Here is a 24,585-nt window from a genome sequence, read left to right as displayed (position 1 = left end):
CAACTTTGAGGCATTAATTAGGATATAGCCAGCTGGGTGACTCTATATAAAGGAAAAGGAAAAGGTGGCAAATGGAAAGCTTTTGAAAGGTCATATCAAGAATCTAGGGGCAACATGTTCCTGTTAGGGTGAAGGGTAGACTTGGCTGACAACATTGAGGCTTTGGCAAGAAAACAGAAGTGTACATCAGGCTTAGGCAGCTGGGTTGGAATAAATCTCTGGATAAATATGTAAAGTTTAAGAGCAGGATTAAGAGAGAAATCAGGAGGGGAAAACAGATTCAAAGTACATTTACTATCAAAGTATATACACACAACTCTTGAGATTCGTCCTCCCATAGGCAGCCATGAAACAAAGAAACACCATGGAACTCATTCAAGAACACATCAAACATTATGCAAATAGAACAAACTGTGCAAATGGCAAAAAGGAAGTGGACAACACATAGGATATCAAACATCAAACCAGGAGTCCAGTAGTATTCAGTTTAGTTCAGTTCAGCGTCACACCACTAACCCGCTGTAGGCCAAGTCGGGTATCAGATGGATTTGGGAGGTAGGATGCGGGATAAAGATAGTCACAAGTTTCTTCAGCTATATTAGCAGGAAAAGGATGAGACTAGATCCTCTTAAAAACCATCCGCGGGGAGCTGCAAAAGATGGCTGAGATTTTTAAATCTATTTCTCATCAGTGTTATGAAAGAGAATATCATGGATATCAGAGAAAGTAGTGAGCTCTTAGATCATATGTATATTACAAGGAAAGCATCTGCAACCTTGAAGGTGAGCAGATCTCCAGGGACTGATCAAATGCACCCCTGAATTTCAAGGGAGGCCAGGGAAGATGTCATGTGGAGACATTTGCTTCATTGTTAGCCACTGGTGAAGTTGCAGAAGACTTGGGAAGGTAGCTATTGTTCTAATGCTGAAGAAGGGTAGCAAGGACAGGCCGGGGAACTCCAATCTGATGAGTCTGCCTTCAGTTGTAGAGAAGTTACTGGAGGGAATTTTGAGGGACAAAATTCACCATCACTTAGATAATCATGGCCTAATCAGGAATAATCAGCAAAGTTTTATGTATGGGAGGTCATGGACATTATTTCTGCCTCTTTGAAGTTATGCAAAGAGGTAAATAAGAGGATACATGAAGGTAAGACAGTTGATGTTGTCCATGTGGCCTTTGACAAGTTCCCACATGGAAGGCTCAGTCATATGGGATCCAGGGGGGTTGGGAGGAGGGAGCCAGCGAGGTGATGGTTTAAATTTGATTTTCCGATTGGATGCATGGATCAGTGAGGTGCCCCAGGGGTTAGTGTTGGCAGCTCTGTTATTCTTTGTTTATGTTGTTGCTTTGGATATGAATGTACATGACATGAATAGCAAGTTTACTCCTGATATTAAATTAGAGAGCTGTGTTGACAGTGAAGCAGGTTATAATGAATTGCAAAGAGATGTTTGTCAGTTAGGGAGAAGGGCTAAAGAATGGCAGATGGATTTCAACTTTAGATAAGTGTTGCAGGACACATTTTCAACAATCAAACCAGCTTAGGACCTATACAGTGGATAGCAGGGCGCTAATGATTGTTGTGTAACAGAGGGACCTAGGGGAACAAGAGTACAGTTCACTGAAAGCAGCTGCACACATAGACTAAATGGTGAAGAAGGCACTTAGCAAGCTGGCTTTCATCAATCAGGGTAGGAGTAGACACACATGTTGCAGTATACTCTATGGCATTGGTGAGGGTGCACTTGGGAGTATTGCATACAGTTCTGATAGCCTGGTTATAGGATAGATATTGTCAAGCTGAAGAGGATGCAGAAGAGATTTACAAGAATGCTGCCTGGCCACGCTGCATCTTTATTCATGACGAGGCCTCTGTAGGTCAGAGTCAAACATGGATGTTGCATACTAGCTGTCCAGATATCAAGCCAGGGTAGTACAATATGAGAGCAAGCTGTTGCTTTTGTAGAAAGTACCCCTTCTCCACGCATCTGATGAATCCAAAGGAATGGCAGAGACTGATACAGTTGGCACCAGCAGCGTCGCAGGAGTTGCCAGTCAGTGTTGAGCTCAACATAGGAATTCCAGTGCAGGGACTGCCTCAGGGACATTTTGGATTTATTCCTGAAGCCTTTCCCATGAGTTGGTAAAGTTACAAGGCAGAGGAAGGTTTGAGATCAGAGTTTTCCTTTTCTTAGATGAGCTGCCAATCATGCTTGATGAGCCCTGATGATAAAATGATGATAAAATTTATTTTGAACTTTGAACAGTGTGTCTGTTTTGTGAGTTAGGTCTCATGGAAACATAGAAAACCTATGGCAAAATACAGGCCCTTCAGCCCACAAAGTTGTGCCAAACATGTCCTTACCGTAGAAATTACTGGGCTTACCCATAGCCCTCTTTTTCTAAGTTCCATGTACCTATCCAAAAGTCTCTTAAAAGACCCTATTGTATCCGCCTCCACCACCGTTGCTGGCAGTCCATTCGACGCACTTACCACTCTCTGCGTAAAAAATTTAACCCTGACATCTCTTCTGTACCTACTCCCCAGTACCTTAAACCTGTGTCCTCTTGTGGCAACCATTTCAGCCCTGGGAAAAAGCCTCTGACTATCCACATGATCAATGCCTCTCATAGTCTTATATAGCTCTATCAGGTCACCTCTCATCCTCCATCATTCCAAGGAGAAAAGGCCGAGTTCACTCAACCTATTCTCATAAGGCATGCTCCCCAATCCAGGCAACATCCTTGTAAATATCCTCTGCACCCTTTCTATGGCTTCCACATCCTTCCTGTAGTGAGGTGACCAGAACTGAGCACAGTACTCCAAGCGGGGTCTGACTAGGGTCCTATATAGCTGCAACATTACCTCTCAGCTCCTAACTTCAGTTTCACGATTGATGAAGGCCAATACATCGTACACCTTCTTAACCACAGAGTCAACCTGCGCAGCTGCTTTGAATGTCCTATGGATTTGGACCCCAAGATCCCTCTGATCCTCCACACTGCCAAGAGTCTTACCATTAATACTATATTCTGCCATCATATTTGACCTACCAAAATGAACCACTTCACACTTATCTGGGTTGAACTCCATCTGCCACTTCTCAGCCCAGTTTTACATCATATCAATGTCCCGCTGTAACCTCTGACAGCCCTCCACACTATCCATAACACCTCTAACCTTTGTGTCACCAGCAAACTTACTAACCCATCCCTCCACTTCCTCATCCAGGTCATTTATAAAAATCACGAAGAGTAAGGGTCCTAGAACATTTCTTTGAGGCACACCACTGGTGACCAACCTCTATGCAGAATATGACCCGTCTACAACCACTCTTTGCCTTCTGTGGGCAAGCCATTTCTAGATTCACAAAGCAATGTTCCCTTGGATCTCATTCCTCCTTACTTTCTCAATAAGCCTTGCATGGGGTACCTTATCAAATGCCTTGCTGAAATCCATATACACTACACCTACTGCTCTTCCTTCATCAATGTGTTTAGTCACATCCTCAAAAAATTCAATCAGGCTCATGACCTGCCCTTGACAAAGCCATGCTGACTATTCCTAATCATATTATCTCTCTCCAAATGTTTATAAATCCTGCCTCTCAGGATCTTCTCCATCAACTTACCAACCACTGAGGTAAGACTCACTGGTCTATAATTTCCTGGGCTATCTCTACTCCCTTTCTTGAATAAACGAACAACATTTGCAACCCTCCAATCCTCCAGAACCTCTCCCGTCCCCATTGATGATGCAAAGATCATCGCCAGAGGCTCAGCAATCTCCTCCCTCGCCTCCCACAGTAGCCCTGGGGTACATCTCATCTGGTCCCGGCGACTTATCCAACTTGATGCTTTCCAAAGGCTCCAGCACATCCTCTTTCTTAATATCTACATGCTCAAGCTTTTCAGTCTGCTGCAAGTCATCACTTCTGTCACCAAGATCCTTTTCCATAGTGAATACTTAAGTATTCATTAAGTACCTCTGCTATTTCCTCCGGTTCCGTATGCACTTTCCCACTGTCACACTTGATAGGTCCTATTCTTTCATGTCTTATCCTCTTGCTCTTCACATACTTGTAGAATGCCTTGGGGTTTTCCTTAATCCTGCCCGCCAAGGCCTTCTCATGGCTCCCTCTGGCTCCCCTAATTCCTTTCTTAAAATCCTTCCAGTTAGCCTTATAATCTTCTAGATCTCTAACATTACCCAGCTCTCTGAACCTTGTGTAAATTTATTACAGGCTTTGTACACCATGGTTCCTGTACCCTACCATAACTTCCGTCTCATTGAAACGTACCTATGCAGAAATGCACACAAATATCCCTGAGAACATCTCTTTCCAATTTCCTGCCTGATAGCCTCGTAATTCCCCTTAATCCAATTAAACACTTTTCTAACTTGTCTGTTCCTATCTCTCTCCAATGCTATTGTAAAGGAGATAGAATTATGATCACTATCTCCAAAATGCTCTCCCATTGAGAGATCTGACATCTGACCAGGTTCATTTCCCTATACCAAATCAAGTACAGCCTCTCCTCTTGTAGGCTTATCTACATATTGTGTCAAGAAACCTTCCTGAACACACTTAACAAACTCCACCCCATCTAAACCCCTTGCTCCAAGGAGATGCCAATCGATATTTGGGAAATTAAAATCTCCCATCACAACAATTCTGTTATTATTCCAGATCTTTCCAGGATCTGTTTCCCTATCTGCTCGATATCCCTGTTACTATTCGGCGGCCTATAAAAAACACTCAGTAAAGTTATTGACCCCTTCCTACATGGACATCATATTTGATTAAAAAAAAGTGGACAGAAAGTAATTGCACTTCGATACCTGGAACATTAGCCAAGGAGAAGGCAGTGACATTGGGTCTTGTATTCTTCCAATGAATTTGGAGATTGTAACTAAGTGCAATGTCCCATAAATGGCAATGAAATATATTACTGATTAACTTGTTTTATTGATACCGGTTGAGGAATAGGTATTGGTCAGGATAGAAAGTTTTTTTTATTCAAAACCTGCCATGAGATACTGAACATTCATTTTAAATTATACAGAGCTCCTCACTGGAAAAGCAGCACTTGGAACAGTGGATTGAGGTGTCAATACACAAAATGTGGCAAGGACCAGCACAAACCTACAATAAGTTGAGTGACCCAAGGTTTTTCTCTTTGGAATGAAGGAGGATAAAAGGTGACTTGATAGAGGTGTAGATCGAGTGGATGGCCAGAGAGAGGCCTTTTCCCCAGGGAGGAAATAGCTAATCTGAGGGGGAATAATTTTAACATGATTGGAAGAAAGTATGTAAGGATGTCAGAGTTTAAAAAGCATAGAGAGGTGGGTGTGTGGAATGTGCTGCCAGGGTGCTGATGGAATCAGATACACTAGGAAATTTAAGAAACCCATAGATTGGCATGTGGATGATAAAAGAATGGAAGGATATGTAGGAGGGAAGATTAGCACATCATGGGCTGAAGAGCCTGCACAGTGTTGTTCTGTTCTTGACCAGCAGCACAACATCTATTTCCAAGAAAAGGAAGACAATATTAACACTGGGACTCTAGTACCTCCTGGAGTTCCTTATTTTTTGTGCTCTATAATATCACCTCTGTTGTTAGTAATGAGTCAAGTTCCTGGCACAGTCTGCAAGGAAGATTATTGAGGTCTGGGTGATGGAGCAGTAATGGGATATTTCAACCATGTTGGAGAGTTTGGAGATGGTAGTGGTTGTTACATACCATCATTACAACTTGCTTATTTGCTGAGGCTCATGGATCTGTACTGTGCTGTCATCAAACATTCATTTCACACTTGGACCTGAAAAAAAGTTATTTTGCACATCTGGCTTGCAAAAAAGTATAAACCACCCACATAAAAGCAGTTTTTCACAATTCAAAGAAAGCCCACTTGAGCACAAAGAAAGAAAGAAAAGCCTGTCATGATGGGGTTGGATGCATGGACCCTCTCTCGGGTACGTCCTCTCTCAGATTTTACCATCTCACTCTTATCCCTCATTGTCGTTTTTCTTCAGCAATCCCCGACCTCAGAACCAAATCACTTTCAAAGACTTTTCATCTGAACTTCTCCATATTTATTGCTTATTTATTATTTTATTTTCTTTGTGTTGTTTTCATTTTGTATTTGCACAGTTTTGTACCCTTTTGCACATTGGTTGTTTGTTCGTCTTGTTGTCTGCGGTCTTTCATTGATTGTATTGTATTTCTTTGTGTTTAATGTGAATACTCACAAGAAAACAAATCTCAGGGTTGTCTACAGTGACATATATGCACTTGGATATATATGGTTTTTTTTAATTGAGATCAGCGCAGAATAGGCCCTTCCGGCCCTTCAAACCATGTTGCCCAGCAACCCCCGATTTAACCCTAATCACAGGATAACTTACAATGACCATTTAATCTTACTCACTCACCGGTACGTTCATGGACCGTGGGAGGAAACCCACGTGGTTACAGGTAGAACGTAAAACACCTTACAGATAGCAGTGGGCAATGAACCTGGGTCGCTGACACTGTAAAACATTTAGCTGACCACTACACTACCACACAGTCCCAAATCTGACTGTATTTATCATATGACTGATAACACAATGTCATAGACATCCCGGGTTTGGTACCAGTATGATGTAGTTTACTTGATATTGCAACTGACTTATTGATATAGTGTTATATTATTACATCATTTGATTCTGAATAATTTGCACTATTAAATTTATTAGATTTATGAGATCACAATAAAAAATACATTGTTTTGTACTTGTGAAGGTTATTGCGTTATATTTTCTCAATTTGGCAATTCAAACAGACAGCTAACTTCTACATAAAAATGTTTGTCTTTGAAATACCTACTTTGATCTTTGCAGTATGGCTGTTTTAATAAACAAAACCAACAATTCCTTGATATTTAACAATGAATTGTACAGAACACGTTGATCAAGTTTCCCCAAGACATACCCAGGGTTTATTAGCAATTAGTGGAATCCCGCTACTCGAAATTAGTTGCCTATTCTAAATTAAACTAGAATTAATAGAAAGCTTTCATGTCTGCTATGGATGTTGGGATAGATTTCCCTCCATAGTTGGATCACGTTAAATAAAAATGTAAATTTAAAGATAAAAGTTTTTAAAATATGTGAAGCGTTTAGCATCTGTTTTATTTTTGGTCTTTTACTCTGAATATTATTTACAGCTTTAAAGAACGTTTGACTAGAGTAAAACCGAAAACTGATACCTGAGCAGCGTCGTGCTTATTAAACTGGAAGATAAAACACTCCGAAAGGAGACATTTCGAGTAAGAAATCAATGGATAACCTGTTTTGAATCCAACTTATTAGCGAAACTTAGAAATTTAACGGTAAATGGGGAAAAATTAGGACTTTTTGGTGGGACTGATTAAGGAGCTGATTTGAGCCGAAATGCCAACCACGCCTTTACTAGATTTTGGTAAACAGATAAATAATGTCAAAAGATAAAAATGTTTCTTACTGTTGTCCTGATTATCGCACACACTTGGCTGACCAATTTCCTCAGAATCCCGCAAGGAATACTTGTACGCAGTGCACAGGCCCAGCAAGCTACACCGCTATAGGTGGAAAGGGCCTCGATGACAACACAGCCAACACCCATTTCTTCTCCTAATTGGAAAATATTTACGAAACCCCTCTTCCTATTGGATTATCTCCATGTCATTCAAAGCAAATCCTGTCTTTCAATTGATGAACTTTGCACATCGTGCCTCTTCTTATGTTGGATTTCATTGGGTCAGAATGTGGATGCCGATGATTAATGAACTCCCTAGTCAATCATCAGCCAGTAGTCACAGGAGTAAAATGGCGATTGGATTAGAGTGGTGCCAGTCATCACATCCTGATAGTCTATAGGTTAGTACCGATAGCAGTCACATTATACCGGTTTGTGATTGGCGAATGTATGAGCGCGGTGGGGGCGGATTATGATCGGCGTCGTGTGAGTTGGGGCCAGGAAAGCTGAGTGGGGATTTAGCCGCTCCCCGCCACAGTAGGAGGAGGAGCGGAGTGAAGCGAAGCATCAACAGCGGTTTCTAATCGGTCGAGATTCATAGTTCTTCCTCGCCGTTGCGAGGGTATTTCTTGCCTCTCGTTCTCTCTCCCTTAATTGAATTTAGTGCGGGGGCGGGAGCTCGAGCTCGCCAGCCGTGCCCTCCCCTTTTGCTCAGGTAACGTTATTAATCGGTGGAGAAATCGCCTTAGGGAAAACTCAGCTGCAGGTTTCTTAAGAAAAAAAGGAAGCGATAAACGCACTTCAGGAGCAGCCGACAGAACCTTTTCGATCCCGCTGGTGTTTTCTTCGTTATTCAGTCCAAAGACGAAGAGTTTTAGTTTATTTTATCCAAACCATTCTGCGCCCCTCGCCGTTATAAGTGAGGCTGGGAGCAGCGACAAAAGGAGCAGAGGGCCTGAGCCGACCGAGCTGCTGTGGTGTGGCGAAAGGAGAGAGGGTCCGGCACAAGTTAACAAAAGGTGTTGGTAATTGATCTGTCTGGAACGACGAGTAGAGAGGCGCCTGTCCGAGGAGGTGCGAACGAGCAGTGAAATCTCCAAAACTGGGTCACCGCAATCCAGGTATGGTCTACAACCAACGACTTTAAACAATTTTTAAAGGGAGAATTTTCTTTGAGAATCCTGTATTTCGATCGTTTTCTTGCACTCACGATTGTTTGTACCGGGCTTCCTTTTATCCTTGTTTGTGCATTGGAATGATTCCCCAACTACCTGTTAACTGATTCCTAATTTTTTTTTGCACCCATCTCCCTCAGACAAAAGCAGGCATAAACCGCAATCCACTCATGCACAACGAAGGGATCATCAGAATGTGCTAAGGTGGACACTTGTTTGCCTGCCTGTTTATCATTGTATCTTTTGTTTCAGTGGAATTGATGAGACAATGTAATGGCGTGAAATCTATTTTAAAAATATTATGATTGGTTTCCATTAGAGTTGAAACAACTCTACTTGGTTAATAGATTTTGTTTTTAAAAATGTTTTGTTATGTGATAGTAAATTGCGATTTCAAGTTATTCATAGTGGCATTTTGTTGCAATGCGAAAAGATAGTTGCTGTTTTTTAAAAAAAATCCCAACCCAGCATTCAGTTCTTCCTCTCACCCTTTCCCACCAAGTTTGGAATGACTTTGGAGATTATTTAAAAAATCCGTGTATTATAAAAGAACCTAATAGTAAATGTCGATATTTTAAAACGTTTAAGTGCTTCCCCCCTCCGCAATAATGGAATTTTGAAATTCCTTTCTGCGAAGTACAAAGATGGTTAAAAATTTTGCTCTGTTTAATCGACATGTTGACTTCTGGAAAGGTTTATGGACGAAAGTGAACTATAACGCTATCAGTGTTTACATTATAAACGATCCAGGACTCCGCCCCTGCCACTTCTATACGGTAATGGATTTTGTTGGTGTAACAATGACACTTTTATGCCGATCGTGGCAGGTGAACCGGCGTAGTGATTGTAGAGCGAATGTACATTATGTTGGAAGTTGGTGTAAAATACAGAAATGGGAATTACCCGGAGTTTACTATTTGATTTGTTTTTTTAATGTCTGGTTTTGACCAAATTGTTCGTCTCCCTATATAACACCTTGCCATTTTGTTGAACGACTCCTGTGAAGCGTTTGGGAAGTCTTGTATGGTACCGGTTTCTAAATGCAAGCAAGCTAAATGTGTCATTACTGAAAGGAACAATTGTATATTTCTTCTCGTGCGTTAAATGTTGAAAAGAATTTGCATTTAAATAGTACGTTTAATAATCCGAGGAGGTCCCGGACTCCTTCACGACCAATGAAATTCTTTCGTGTCAATTTGCACATGCACAAAACGCTGGAGTTTGCAGTTCTGTCCAAGCAGATGTTTCAGGCGGTAAGTTGAGTTGGGAAGACGCGCATCTTCAGAACGGTGTGATGGAATATTTCGGCTTCTCACCTGAACGTTTGAACGTCGCCTCTGTTATCTGCTTCATTCTGAACCGAGGAGCATTCTTGGAGTGCTAAAGGAATTAATTGATTGACCCGATCTGGTGCCGAAACATCGACGTTTGCATTTTTCTGTGTGTTGCTTTGGATTTCCAGCATCTACAGGTTTTCCTTTTTTTTGGAATGTATTTAAATTTTAGTTCTAAGACTAATACTATATTGTTATTTTACAAAATCATCAGTGCAACTTGAACTGGATCAAATGAGCTGCAGTTAGATTTCGTTTTCAATGCCTAATGTTTACAGTAGTTATGCAAGAGTCTTAGGCGCCCTAGTAATCAAACTTACTACAGTACTGCTCTTGTGTGTATGTATACAGAGATAGTCTGAGACTTTTGCGCTGCTCTGCTGCCGCAAATAAAAAATCAGATTTCATGACATTTGAGTGATAAACCTGATTCTGATATGGGTCTCTTGTGGACTGAGAGTGGGAAGGGGGCAGGGAGAGGGGAATCATGGTTGGGAAAAGGGGAAGGGAGAGGGGAGGGAATGAGAAGCCACCAAAGAGACATTCTGTAATGATCAGTAAACCAATTATTTCCAATTTCCAATCAATGGATCTTACCTGGTGTCTCAGGGCTAGGTGTGCCTGCACCTCATATGGAGCCAGTGATCATTAATGGAGAATGTGTGGAGCAGGTTAAGACCTACAAGTATCTGGGTGTACAGTTAGACGAGAAGCTAGACTGGACTGCCAACACAGATGCCTTGTGCAGGAAGGCACAGAGTCGACTGTACTTCCTAAGAAGGTTGGCGTCATTCAATGTCTCTAGTGAGATGCTGAAGATGTTCTATAGGTCAGTTGTGGAGAGCGCCCTCTTCTTTGTGGTGGCGTGTTGGGGAGGAAGCATTAAGAAGAGGGATGCCTCACGTCTTAATAAGCTGGTAAGGAAGGCGGGCTCTGTCGTGGGCAAAGTACTGGAGAGTTTAACATCGGTAGCTGAGCGAAGGGCGCTGAGTAGGCTACGGTCAATTATGGATAACTCTGAACATCCTCTACATAGCACCATCCAGAGACAGAGAAGCAGTTTCAGCGACAGGTTACTATCGATGCAATGCTCCTCAGACAGGATGAAGAGGTCAATACTCCCCAATGCCATTAGGCTTTACAATTCTACCGCCAGGACTTAAGAACTTTTTAAAAGCTATTATTAATGCTTTTTGAGATAGTGATTTAGATGCATATCATATTTTTTACTGAGTTAAGTATTGTATGTAATTACCGTAGATGTCGGATTATAAGCCGCTACTTTTTTCCCACATTTTGAACAGCTTTGAACTCTGCGGCCTTTAATACGGTGCGGCTAATGCATGTTTTTTTTTCATGCCGCCAAAAGCATTTTGCCTCGTAACAGTAGACCAATAAAATTGATGAGTAGTTCACAGAGGTCCAATGAAATTGTACGATAAATCAAGCGCACTTTCACAATTAAATTATTGTAAATCAGTCATTTGTACTCACCCTCATCAACATGGAAAACACTCGAAGAAAAGCATTGTGCTGCCTTTATGGCAGTTATTTAGTTTATAATATTTTCGCTTAGTAATTCATTTTCTAGTTAAAGTTAGAAGTGTTTTAACTATATTTGTTTTCTGTACTACATCGCGGGATGCTATGACGTCACACCCGGTTTCGCCGAGTCTTGTGGGGAAAAATGCCAGTTTGCGATAAACGGGAAGGAGGGGGGCGAGCGGCGGAGCGGTGGATCTGAGCGAACGCTGCTTTTAAGTTAAAGGCGATCAATAACTTTTCCTGGTAGGCTGCAGTATATATATTTTTTACCAGTCGTTAGGAGATATTGGAATGTTGTTCAGTAAAAAAGTATACGCAACGTATATTTAAAAGTAGCCGCGTTACAGGCACGGTTCGAAAAAAAGCATTTGCAATATGTATTTGTTTATGTTACCATATGGATTTAATTAAAAGTTAAAAAATCCTCACGTGTAATATCTTTCTGTGTAAATATCTCATATTACAACGTGGGATACCTGCGGCCGAAAATCCGGTGCGGCCTGTACAAGTAAAAAATTGATTTTCTTTCTAAAATTAGAGCCAGCGGCTTTTAATCAGGTGCACTCTGTAGTCCGGAATCTACGGTAGTTTTGCTACAACAAGTGTATGGGACATTGGAAAAAAGTTGAATTTCCCCATGGGGATGAATAAAGTATCTATCTATCTATCTCTTTCCCCCTCCCCACCCCTGCCCCTGGCACTCCTTTACTCCTGCAAACTCTCACTCTGCTCCATATTGGCAAATTCAGTACTGTGCAAAAGTTTAGGCACCCAATGTGTCTAAGACTGTGGATGTGTCACAAATGTTTATGAAGGGTTGTCGCTGACAGGATATGGAAGATGCAGCATACGAATCTCAACAATGTGATATTACTAGATAATCTGGTTTTGGAAGAAAGATACGACTGGTAACTTATGTGTTCTTCAAAATAGAGATGATGAAGTTTAATATCAAGCTGAGATACCATGTTATAATAAAATTAGTTTGGTTATCTTATGAAGCTGACTATTAACAGTGCGGCATTCCCTCTTTGTATTGCACAGCAAAGTTGGTATTTCCCATGCTGATGTCTCTGGAGTGGGAATTGGCTGTTTCCAATGTCAGATAAAAATTCCCTTTTAGACAAGGATGTTGTGAATTTTCCCACATCTGTCTCTGGGGCTGTGCCTGATTTATCATGCTTATCTCTTTGAAAAGCTCAAGATATGAACCTCGTGTTCAGTTGAAGGGCAACAAACTAAGATTAGATTCTGTTTGAAACAAGTGATGAGAAGATAGAAAAGCTAGTTGATTGTGAAAAATCTCAAAGACAAAATGCTGGAGGAACTCAGCAAGTCAGGCAGCATCTCTGAAGTGGAATAAACAGTCGACATTTCAGGCAGAGACCTGTCGACTGTTTATTCTTCTGCATCGATGCTATCTGATTTGAGTTTGTCTAGTATTTTGTGATGCTCAAGATTTCCAGCAACTACAGAATCTTGTTTATGATTGTGAAGAGTGACTTGATATTTTAATATCTTTAGTATTTCCCAAGATGTGCTGGTTAAGTTATTTGCACAAGCGTAATTTATTGAGATACAGTGAGGAATAGGCCCTTCGAGTCACACCACTCAGCGATCTGCCTATTTAATCCTAGCCTAATCAGAGAACAAAGAAAATGACCAATTAACCTGCCAACCAGCATTCGTTTGGAATGTGGGAGGAAACTGGAGCACCCAGGAGAAGCTCAGGAGAACAGGCGGCAACAGCAGGTCAGCTGTACTGTAAAGTGTTGTGCTAATCACTACATTACTGTGCCGCCCTGATCTTTCAAAGTTCAAAAATAAATTTGTCATCTGTGTATGTATGTAACCACGTACTACCCTGAGATTCATTTTCTTTATGCATTGACAGTAAAACTAAGTAGTACGATAAAATCAATGGAATTGAGATGCGATCAGAGGTTGACAAGCAACCAGTGTGCGAAAGAAGACAAACTGCATATACAAAACCCAGAAACTCGGGTTCAATTCCCAATGCTGCGTGTTCTCCCCATGACCACGTGGGTTTCCTCCCACAGTCCAAAGACGTACCGGTCGGTAAATTAATTGGTTGTAAATTGTTCTGTGATTAGGCAAGGATTGGATCAAGGTGTTGCTGGACAGTGGCTTGAAGGGTCTATTCCACAATGTCTCAATAAGTAAATAAATAATTAGTAATAAATACTACTGAGAACATGAGTTGTAGAATCCTTAAAAGCTGGCCACACAGGTTCAGAACGTGATGGCCTGGATGGTGTAGGTCCTTGATGATGGATGCTGCTTTCACCATGGAAGTAAATTCAGCAACTGATTTGTGCAGGCCATTATTGAAAACAGCATGCAGGTGTGTCTTCCCTCTGACTTACCGTAGATTCCGGACTACAGAGCGCACCTGATTAAAAGCCGCTGGCTCTAATTTTAGAAATAAAATCAATTTTTTACTTGTAAAGGCCGCACCGGATTTTCGGCCGCAGGTGTCCCACGTTGTAATATGAGATATTTACACAGAAAGATATTACACGTGAGGATTTTTTAACTTTTAATTAAATCCATATGGTAACAAAAACAAATACATATTGCAAATGCTTTTTTTCGAACCGTGCCCGTAACGCGGCTACTTTTAAATATACGTTGCGTATACTTCTTTACTGAACAACATTCCAATATCTCCTAACGACTGGTAAAAAATATATATACTGCAGCCTACCAGGAAAAGTTATTGATCGCCTTTAACTTAAAAGCAGCGTTTTGGCTCCGCCGCTCCGCTCGCGTAATGCCGCTCCCCCCCGCCGTCCTGTTTATCGCAAACCGGCGTTTTCCCACAAGACGCGGCGAAACCGGGTGTGACGTCATAGCATCCCACGATGTAGTACAGAAAACAAATATAGTTAAAACTCTTCTAACTTTAACTAGAAAATGAATTACTAAGCGAAAATATTATAAACTAAATAACTGCCATAAGGCAGCACAATGCTTCGAGTGTTTTCCATGTTGATGAGGGTGAGTACAAATGACTGATTTACAATAATTTAATTGTGAAAGTGCGCTTGATTTATCGTACAATTTCATTGGACCTCTGTGAACTACTCATCAATTTTATTGGTCTACTGTTACGAGGCAAAATGTTTACGAGGCGGCATGAAAAAAAATAATGCATTAGCTGCACCGTATTAAAGGCCGCAAAGTTCAAAGCTGTTCAAAATGTGGGAAAAAAGTAGCGGCTTAAAATCCGGAATCTACGGTAGTTTGAAGGAGTCCTAAAGGAATTGGAAATTCCAAGCTCTGGTGCCAGAATTTGTTCACTGTTCCTTCCTGCTTGCTCAGAATTGCATCAAGGTTCCCTGTCTGTTTCAGATCCGTTCGTCTGTAGTAGAAATAGTTTATCTGGCCCATTCTGCATGACTTTACCATCACAATACTGACTTTACAGCTATTGTCTGGCTGCAGGTCAATGGGACTAGTCAGGTTTGGCACAAGCCAGATGGGCCAAAGGGCCTGTTAACTTGCTGTAGTGTTCTATGACTGTGAAATACTGAGCTAGCATTGACAAAGATAAACTGAACTACTTGTGATGAGATTTCTTTTAAGCAGTTGAAGATGACCAGCCTTTAAGGTGTGGAGACAAGCAGAAAACTTGAGGATGAAGATCTGAAATAGAGTGAAAGGCAAGAGTCTAACTTTCAGGGGTGGTTGTGCAGGTCAGTAGAGGGTAGTAATAAAGTAGAGTTGGTCTAGATTAATATTCAGAAATTAGCAAAGGAAGATAATGGAAATGTCAATTAAAAAAGGTTTCAAACCTGTTCTTTATGTGAAAGCTGAACCAAGCCACAAGATGAAGAATTGTCCTCCTAAGTTTGTCATTGGAATGGTGTTTGAAGTCTTGAGCACAGATAGGATGGGGACAGAGTATTCAGATGATTGGTAGTTTGGGTCACACAGTTCATTTGCCCCAGCACTTGTCCACCAATTTAGAGTAGACTAGACTGCTGAGTGTTTATAGCATTTGTTATTTTAGATTTCTATTGTCCCTGGTATTGCTCTGCTAGTTTTGAAAAGTAATGAGATAGATTAATCTGTTCTGACTTCTAGCCAAGATTGAAAAACAACTGAAGTCTCATCAAGCATTTTGGCCTATTGCTCACAGCTAATTTTTTATGTACTTTATTTTTCTTTGCTTCATCCTTCTTTCACTGTACAACACTTAAGCGAGTTTTCTGGCTATATCTGTGTTTACTTCTGCTCTTTAGTTCTTCTACACTTTTATCCTATTAGGATGCACTGTGTCCTTCAGTTTCCATGACAACAAATAAAGGAGCTTCAGGAACTCAGTGGGTTAGGCTCCATATTTGGGAGGAAATGAGATTGTTCTTCAGAAGTAGAAAGAAAGAGGGGAGATGGCAGGTGATGAGGAAGGATAAGCAGGTGGCGGGGGGGGGCGGTGGAAGAGTGGAAATGAATTGAGAAGCTGAAAGGTAAAAGATGAATTATCAAAGGACTGGAGAAGGAATCTGATAGGACAGAGCAGTAGACCATGGAATAAAGTGAAGGAGGTGAACCAGAGGGAGGAATGTGTGAATGATGGGGAGATCCAGAGCTGCAAATGGGAAAATGATGGGGTGAGGGGAAAATACTGGCCTCTTCTCAATTTCAACTACTTTGGGACCTGCTTATTCCACATACTTTGTTCCTTTGAGAAAACCAAAATTCATTATGGAGGATGTGATGCATTCATTACAGTAGTTGTCATTGGTCCTCCCCCTTATAATTGTGTAACTACTGGACTAGGTTAGACTAGACTAAGGTGGCAAGGCGGAAATGCATCCCTACCAAAGGAGGTGTAAGGCATTGCTTCCCTCTGTTAGCTGACAGGTCATCCTTGGACAAGGTGTTGCATCTGCTTGGCCTCTTTCCCTCCCCACCCCCCAGTCAGGGTCACGTGAAGGTGATGGATGGTTGTTTGAGCAGCTGGTGCATATCACAAATCCTGGTTATGTGACCACTGATGCCAGGCAGACAATCTCTGCAGTGTATTGATAGTGGCCGGGGTCATCAGATTGTAAAAAGTCTGCCCAGAAGAAGGCCAGGGCAAGTTACTTCTGTAGAAAAATTTGTCAAGGACCAGCATGATCATAGAAAGACAATGATTGTCCACATCATACAACATGGCATATAATGAATGAGCTGGACTAAAATCTGAAGAACTGGACAGGTACCCTAATTTGAATCCTAAAATGGCAGCTGTAGGATTAGCATCAGGAAAGTTGACTAAGATGCAGCTGGATTATCATTTTTTTAAAAGTCATTTACTTTGCTGTTGCCTGAAAGGAAGGAACTCATCAGCCCAGACCAGCAGCAAAGTGTCCGAATCTTTTCGAGCAAGAAAGTAGAAGTGTGAGTAGCCCATTGGACACCTTGTGCCCGCTCTAGATTAAATTAAATCATGGCTAATCTTTAACCTCAGTGCTATGTTTTTGTATTAACCTCATTTCTCTAGATTTCCTTAAAATCCAAGTCAATTGATCTGCCTTAAATATACTCAACTATTTGGCCTCTTGGTCAGAGCATTTAAAAGATGTTGTGTGAAGACATTTCCTTTCATTGCCTTGAGTGGTCTAACCATAATGAATTTTGCCGTATCTTTCTTGTGGAGCTAGGTAAGAAACCTGCACATTTCACTGAAATCACTTCTCATTTTTTTTTAAACTTGAGGTTATCAAACTTTGGTGGCAAGCCACTGATGGAGTCATTTGAGTACGGATAGGAAATGCTGACTGAACACATCCCAAGAGTGGGAAAATTTTTTAAAATTCACAAGCTACATTGGAGTAGTTTCTGTTCTTGCCATAAGCTCTAAAATTTTTATCTTTGCTTTCCCAAATCTTTGTTTAATTTTTTTGTTTTAATTCCCCATTTTAACAATTCTGAGAAATGCTATTCACCCATATAGAAACAGAAAACCTACAGCATAATACAAGCCCTTCAGCCCACAAAGCTGTGCCGAACATGTCCTTATCTTAGAAATTACCTAGGGTTACCCATATGTGAAATAAATCTTAACTTTCTTACTTTTTCTTATCTTTCTGGAAGATAGGAAGTATGTTCAGTTTTGTTTTCTCATTTCATTGCTTCTGATTTATTAATTCATCTCGGGTTGTGTTTTCCCTCTACCTTGGTTGAAGGATTCCTAAAACGATTATAAATTCAAACTTCTGGCCCAGAACTTGTACACTGTCCCTTCCTGCTTTCCCAGAGCTGTACCAAGGTCTGCTTCAATTCCATCAGTGTCGTTGTTCCTTTGCGCGCCTTGTGACACATTGGGTAGCAACCTTGCCGTATCTTTTGCATTTGTCTTTTTTATGAGGCCGAGTTGTTGGCTCATTGCTTAACCCAGCACGGATGGAAAGTGTGCAAGGAGCCATCCAGATTCGAACCCAGGACCACTCGCCTTGAACTCTGATGCAGATGCCACTACACCACCGGCTGGCTGTCCATCAGTGTTTCTGGCCCCTCCTGCATGAGGTTACCATCACACATTGACAATGGCTATGGTCTGGGTGCTGGTCAATGGGTTTAGGCAGGTTCTGTACAAACCAGATTGGCCAAATGGTCTGTTACTGTGCTGTAGTGTCCTATGGCTATATTTTTCTCCAAGTTTTTTTCTTTTTGGCCTTTGAAGTGCCCAGCAATCCTTTTCTTTATGGCACTACCTTGCAAGCATAGGAATGACCTTGCTCATTGCTACACCAGCTGCGACTTCATTGAGGGGAAATCAGGGGAACACACACCATCCCTCTTTGAGGGGTCAGCAGTGGAAAGGGTGAGCTCACCCTCCACACCATTGAGGGCATCTTCAAGGGGTCGTGCCTCCAAGAAGGAGGTGTGCATCCCTGAGGATCCCACACCATCCGGGACATGCCCTTTTCTTGTCACTACCATCAGGAAGGAGGTGTAGGAACCTGAAGACACTTTCAGGTTAGATTTTTGGGTTGTGTAAGTGATATTAAAACTGATTCTGTTAGTGTATTTCCCTGAACTCATTTTCCAAATCAAACTACAGATCAGGAAATGTCTAACATCTTAACTATTTAGTTAGCTAGATTTAATGTTTTTTTTTGTATATGGGGAGAACCTTTGTGCATCTTTCAGTTGGCATATGCTGCTGCCAGAGAATTTTAAATTAAGAGTATGGCCAGTTTTTTCCTCTCCAGCTCTTGATCTCCCGCTCATTTACACATTCCTCCCTTGGGTTCACTTCCTTTATTCCATGGTCTACTGTTCTTTCTGATCAGAATTCATCTTCTCCAGCCCCTTGATGCTTTATCTCTCCCCTTTCAGCTTCTCAATCATTTCCACTCTCCCCTTCCTACACCTGCTTATCTGTCCCCTTACCTGGATACACCTATCACATCTTGCTCCACCTTTTTGCCTTCCCGCTAACTTATTATAGTGGCAATCTCCCCTTTCTTTCTCCCTGGTTGATGAACTACATGAGTATTTTGCGTCAGTCTTCACTTTACCCGAGTTGTGTGTGAAGGAAGAGAAGTGGGTGCAGTTACTGTTACAAGAGAGAAGGTGCTCAACAAGCTGAGGAGGTAGCGTTGGAGACTGTGGTGGCATTAGAAGTGATCTTTCAAAAATCCTTGGGACTCTGGCATGGTGTCAGAGACTGGAAAATTGTAAATGTTACTCCATTCTTTAAGAAAAGAGGAAGGCAGCAGAAAGAAAATTATAGACCAATTAGCTTGACCTCAGTGGTTAGGTAGATGTTAAAGTCAGTTGTTAAGGATGAGGTGATGGAGTACTTGGTAACACAGGACAAGATAGGACAAAGTCAACATGGTTTCCTTCAGGGAAAAAGGGGTGTAGTGGATGTTGTATATCTGGACTTATTGGAAAGTTTCTAACATGGTTAGAACATCGGCTGATTGGTAGGAGGCAGCAAGTAGGAATAAAAGGATCCTTTTCTGGTTGGCTGCCAATGACTAGTGGTGTTCTGCTAGGGTCGGTGTTGGGAGCACTTCTTTTTGCTGTATATAAATGATTTGGGTGATTGAATAAATGGCTTTGTTGCCAAGTTTTCAGATGATACAAAGATTGGTGGAGTGGCAGGTAGTGTTGAGGACACAGGTAGGCTACAGAAAGACTTAGACAGATTAGGAGAATGGGCAAAAAAGTGGCAAATGAAATAGTGTTGGAAAATGCATGGTCATGCACTTTGGTAGTAGAAATAAATGTGTAGACTATTTTCTAATGGGGAGAAAATCCAAAAATCTGAGTTGCAAAGACACTTGGGAGCCCTTGTGCAGAACACCCTGGAGGTTAACTTGCAGGCTGAGTCGGTGGTGATGAAAGCAAATGCCACGTTAGCATTAATTTCAAGAGGTCTAGAATACAAGAGCAAGGATGTGATACTGAGGCTTTACAAGGCACTGGTGAGGCCTCACCTTGGGTATTGTGAACAGTTTTGGGCCCCTCATTTTAGAAAAGATGTGCTAGCATTGGAGAAGGTCCAGAGGAGGTTCACATGGATGATTCTAGGAATGAAGGGGTTTTCATATGAGGAACGTTTAATGGCTCTGGCTCTGCACTTGCTTGGAATTCAGAAGAATGAGGGGGGATCTCATTGAAACTTTTCGAATGTTGAAAGGCCTAGATAGAGTAGATGTGGAAAGGATGTTTCCCATGCAGGGAGAGTCTACAACAAAATGGCACAGCCTTGGGATAGAGAGGTACTCTCAAAACAGATGCGGAGAAATTTCTTTAGCCAAAGGGTGGTAATTTGTGGAATTTGATGCAGCTGTGGAGGCCAGGTCATTGGGTGTACTTAAGGCAGAGATTGATAGGTTTTTGATTGGACATGGCATCAAAGGTTACGAGGAGAAGGCTTGGAACTGGGGTTGACGAGATTTTAAAAAGGGATCAGCCATGACAGACTTGATGGGCCAGATGGCCTGATTCTGCTCCTATACCTTATGGTCTTTCCAGTACTGATGTACAGTCTTATTTCCTTCCAAGTATGGAGCCTGACCCACAGAGTTCTTCCAGCTCCTTTAATGGATATTTGTTGCTTGACCCAGCTTTGCCCCATCTGTATTAGAGTGGAGCTTGTTGCAACGAACTGCACCAGTTGTGGTCTTGGGGATTTAATGAATTTAGATTGTAACTGTGTATTGTTATTGGACTGCAGCTGGAGGAATTGAATTTTCTGTTACTTTTTACATCTTTGCTTGGCTCACCTTTTGTTGACTCTTGTAAACCACCATGACGGGTGCCTGTAATCTTTTGATCTCTCCTGCTTTGCGCATTGTTATATTTGTTCTGCAGCTTCCTTTTTCACCTCAACTCTCTCATCCCTACTTAGTTTAAAAACTCAAATCTAACTGAGATGAAGGGTTATCACCTGAAGTGTGTCTGTTCCAGGTGCTGCCTGACCTTCTGAATATTTCCAGCATTCTCTTTATTAGAATTTTAAAGTTGCTGTTGTAGTTCATGGCATCAAATTTCCATCTGCTTGGAAATGGTGCTCATACAAAGGTTCAAAGGTCCAATTTAATGTCAGAGAAATGTATACAATATACATCCTGAAAAGCTTTTTCTTTGCAACCATCCACGAAAACGGTAGTGCCCCAAAGAATGAACGACAGTTAAACATTAGAACCCCAAAGTTCCCCCCAGCTCCCCCTCCCCCCACCTGCAATAAAAAAGCATCGGAACTACCACCGAGCACTCAAGCGTGAGCAAAGTTACAGCAAAGACACAGACGTGCAGTTACCCCAAAGACTTGGTGCTTCAACTGGTATTTGACATAACGCAGGTTCTCTCTCCTAATAAGGGAGAAAGAGGTGTGTCCATTTTCCCAGCGAGTGGGGAGACACGACAAACAACTCGTAAACAGAAAGTACACTGCAGATGCTGTGGTCAAATTAAGACGTATAAAAAAAGTTGGATGAACTCAGCAGTTGGATGAAAGGAGCAGTCAACGGATGCTGCCCAACCTGCTGAGTTCATCCTGCTTTTTTGTATGACAAACAACTCGCTGGTTTACAATGTTAGAAGTCTGTTACATCGCTTTTTTTCAAGCTCTGTGCCTGAAGATCGCAAAGATCCCAGGTCTCCAGCCACATAGCAGATACCCTGACTCCCCTGACGATACAAGGGTCTCCTGTCGTGACACCAACCCTAGATCTGCCCATCTCCAGAGCCTCGAGATCCTTGGCTTCCGAATTCGAGCCAGACAGTTAGGCCAAGGCTTGGGTGTGCTGAACTACGGCCAGTTATGGAACCCCAAGAGCGGGTCCCATTCCAGCAGTGAACTGTAGTCAGTATGTAATACCAGGTCAGGGTCTTCAAAAGAACTCTGAAAGGAAAATATAGCGATATTAAGGATGGAAATAGAGCTGTTTCCAAAGATGCAAGCAAAGGAATCGCCATTGGGCACCATTAACCCTCCTAAGCTCTGCCTTCTCCCATGTTCTTTGCTACTGTATCACTATTTCTGTTGAATAATGCATATTGTAGGAACTGGCATTTTGTGCTGCGCATTTATGGCAGCTCGTCACATGAGTTGGGTGTGGTCTAAGTGAAGGGAGTAAGTTTTGTATTGTTTATTTTGTATCAATTTATAGCTTGGAACAATGGATGTCATGTCTTTGCTGACCACTTAATACCGTTTAATATTGCTTCAAGATTGTATGTTTGCTAATAAAGGATCAAAATAAGGAATTTGACTCTTTGGAACAGTCATTTCTTTGGAGTTGAGGGTGAGTCATACAAGTTTAACAACCCCGTGATGGTCGCAGGTTAGCAGCAATTGTTTTTGATTTTTTTGGATCAGTTTCTTTTTTCTGCTTCAGGTATCATCAGATAATGTGGTTTTTATATCATGAAGCAATTAAAAGTGGAATTCCTTACTAATGGTTTTCTTAATTAACTGGGTCTGTACATTGGCTCAAGGTAATTAAGTTGAAATGGCACCCAAGTGCCCAGTCACTTATGCAGAACTGGTTTAATTGATGTCTGATGTATTGTGAAAACTTTGATAAAAACAGTTGTGCATATATTTTTGAGGGTGATTGTATTAGCCTCGCTTTTTATTCATCTCTTTTGAGTTCATGTTTATAGATGAAGGGCCTGGGTGACTTGCCTTTGACTTGCAGTGGAGCTCTTCTGAAATCAACAGATGAATTTCCTGAACAGTTCCCTATATTGTTAAATTTGGCTAATCTGACAAAAGATTCTTTAGGAGACAAGAGAAAGTAATGGCTAGAAACTTGGGTCTTGCCACTGGCGGTCAACTTAGTGCAAACAAGAAAATGAGGGACATAGATGAGGTAAATGCAAGCAGGCTTTTTCCATTGAGGTTGGGTGGGATTGCAATCGGAGGTCATGGGTTAAGGGTGAAAAGTTTAAGGGGAACGTGGGGGGAACTTAGAGGGTCATGAGAGTGTAGAACAAGCTGCCAGTGCAAGTGGTGCATGCAAGCTGGAATTCAACATTAAAGGGAAGTTTGGATTGGTACATGGTTGGTAGAAGTATGGAGGGCTATGATCCCAGTGCAGCTGGATGGCAGTAGGCAGTTTCAGCACATGCTTTTCTACGACCAAGTCATCCAAATCTGAGATAAATTTGTTGTTGTGTAGCAATAAATATTTTAATGTGTACTAAATTTTGAATAATTTATGCAGGAAAACCTTTTATTTTGTGTAGAGATCTTGTGGTTATCTAAGATTATAGTTGGGAGAGATATGGGGATAAGCTGTCAATGCTCCCAATGGCGTGAGTCTCAAATAACCTCTGACAACCATGTCTAGCACTTGTTGGTCATGTGGGGCTTGGCTACTAAGCCTTGTGGAACCGTTCAGTGACAGGAGAAGGGGCAAATGTGGGTTACTGGCACCTTAAGACCAGTCACTTCAGGCAGATGGGGCTTGTGGTTATACGCAGAAGGCTTTGGGAGTAAGCCCAGAGGATAAATCTGGAGCTGGAGTCCCTACATTGCATTTCTTTGGATCCATCAGCTGCATGGAGGGGGGGAGCTTGCTGCATGTGCAACAGCTTGCTTTGAATATTGTACTGCTCTGGCTTTGCTATCACATAGACAGCTGGAATGCACCATCTGTGGTTGACCTCGACCAATTCAGTTGAGGCCTTGAGATCTTATAAGTAGAAAGTACTTTGCTATGTTTGGGATATGTACGCTTTCAGAGGAAAAGGATTCTTCATTGCTGTTTCCATAGCAGTTTTATTTTACCAGTCAGGGTTGTTAATCCTGAGATTGAACCCTCAAACCTAAAGGACTAATGGACCACTTAGTCTGGCCACTATCCTTTGACCTGTTTGGCATGGGTGACCCCACTAAGAGCCAAAGCACAAAGCCCTGACTCCAGCCAATGTAGCTCTTTGGAACATTGAGGCATCCAAGCCTCCAAACCCAATGACAAGGTTGTAACCCTCCTTGAGGGCTATTTGGCAAGCATTAAATTTTGATTTGAGTCAACGTAGTCATTGTAAGGGACCATGTCAAGCACTGTGAAGACTTTGACAGATGGTGCAGTGCTTAGTGCCACTGGGTTTCTTCTTGGGTGTTCTCGTTGTCTACTTTCCCAAAGATGTGCTAGTTGGTAGGGTAATTAACCTTTGTAACTTGCCCTTAGTGTAGACAGGGTGCTGTTGATGGTTCATGGAGGGAGAATAGGCTACCAGGATATGGGTAGGGCAGTGTGATTGATGTGATTTCTGAGTGTATAAATTCAATGGCAAATGACTCTTGTCATGAAACATAAATATAAAATGTTTATTATTTAAAAAAGTCAGCTTCATAGTTTAAAACCTTATGAACTTAAAAGATGCTGAGATGATATCATGTATAAAGATATTTGTGCCCAATAATTATGGTACTTATTGCTACTTTAGTGCTTAATCAATTTAGACCATTGAGCAAGAAAATTTATAACTGTACATGTGTATGTTCTTGAAGGAACATGGCGCTGACCAAAATGTTG

The 24,585-nt window shown here is 41.6% G+C and overlaps 2 protein-coding genes across 17 annotated transcripts in view; one reads left to right on the top strand and one right to left on the bottom strand.

Moving 5' to 3' along the window:
- The window catches only part of tango2 (transport and golgi organization 2 homolog (Drosophila)), a 259,000-nt gene extending 251,364 nt beyond the window's left edge, over positions 1–7,636 (bottom strand). For 2 of the 3 annotated variants that reach the window (XM_073051897.1, XM_073051900.1), the window contains exon 1: positions 7,516–7,636. The gene's annotated coding sequence lies outside the window, so the exon portion shown is untranslated. The remainder of the gene's footprint in view (positions 1–7,515) is intronic. The other variant, XM_073051901.1, reaches the window with a different exon arrangement.
- Positions 7,637–7,992: 356 nt separating this feature from the next.
- arvcfb (ARVCF delta catenin family member b) overlaps positions 7,993–24,585 on the top strand; it is a 538,706-nt gene continuing 522,113 nt past the window's right edge. For 5 of the 14 annotated variants that reach the window (XR_012099693.1, XM_073051890.1, XM_073051882.1 and 2 more), the window contains exon 1: positions 7,993–8,630. The gene's annotated coding sequence lies outside the window, so the exon portion shown is untranslated. Of the gene's footprint in view, positions 8,631–9,933; positions 10,156–24,585 lie in introns of those variants that run through there. The other 9 variants (XM_073051889.1, XM_073051892.1, XM_073051891.1 and 6 more) reach the window with 3 other exon arrangements.

This window comes from Hemitrygon akajei, chromosome 7, assembly GCF_048418815.1.
Source record: "Hemitrygon akajei chromosome 7, sHemAka1.3, whole genome shotgun sequence".
Taxonomy (NCBI): Eukaryota; Metazoa; Chordata; class Chondrichthyes; order Myliobatiformes; family Dasyatidae; genus Hemitrygon; species Hemitrygon akajei.
Note: the sequence above shows the minus strand (reverse complement) of the source record. Positions and strands in the feature narration are given on the sequence as shown.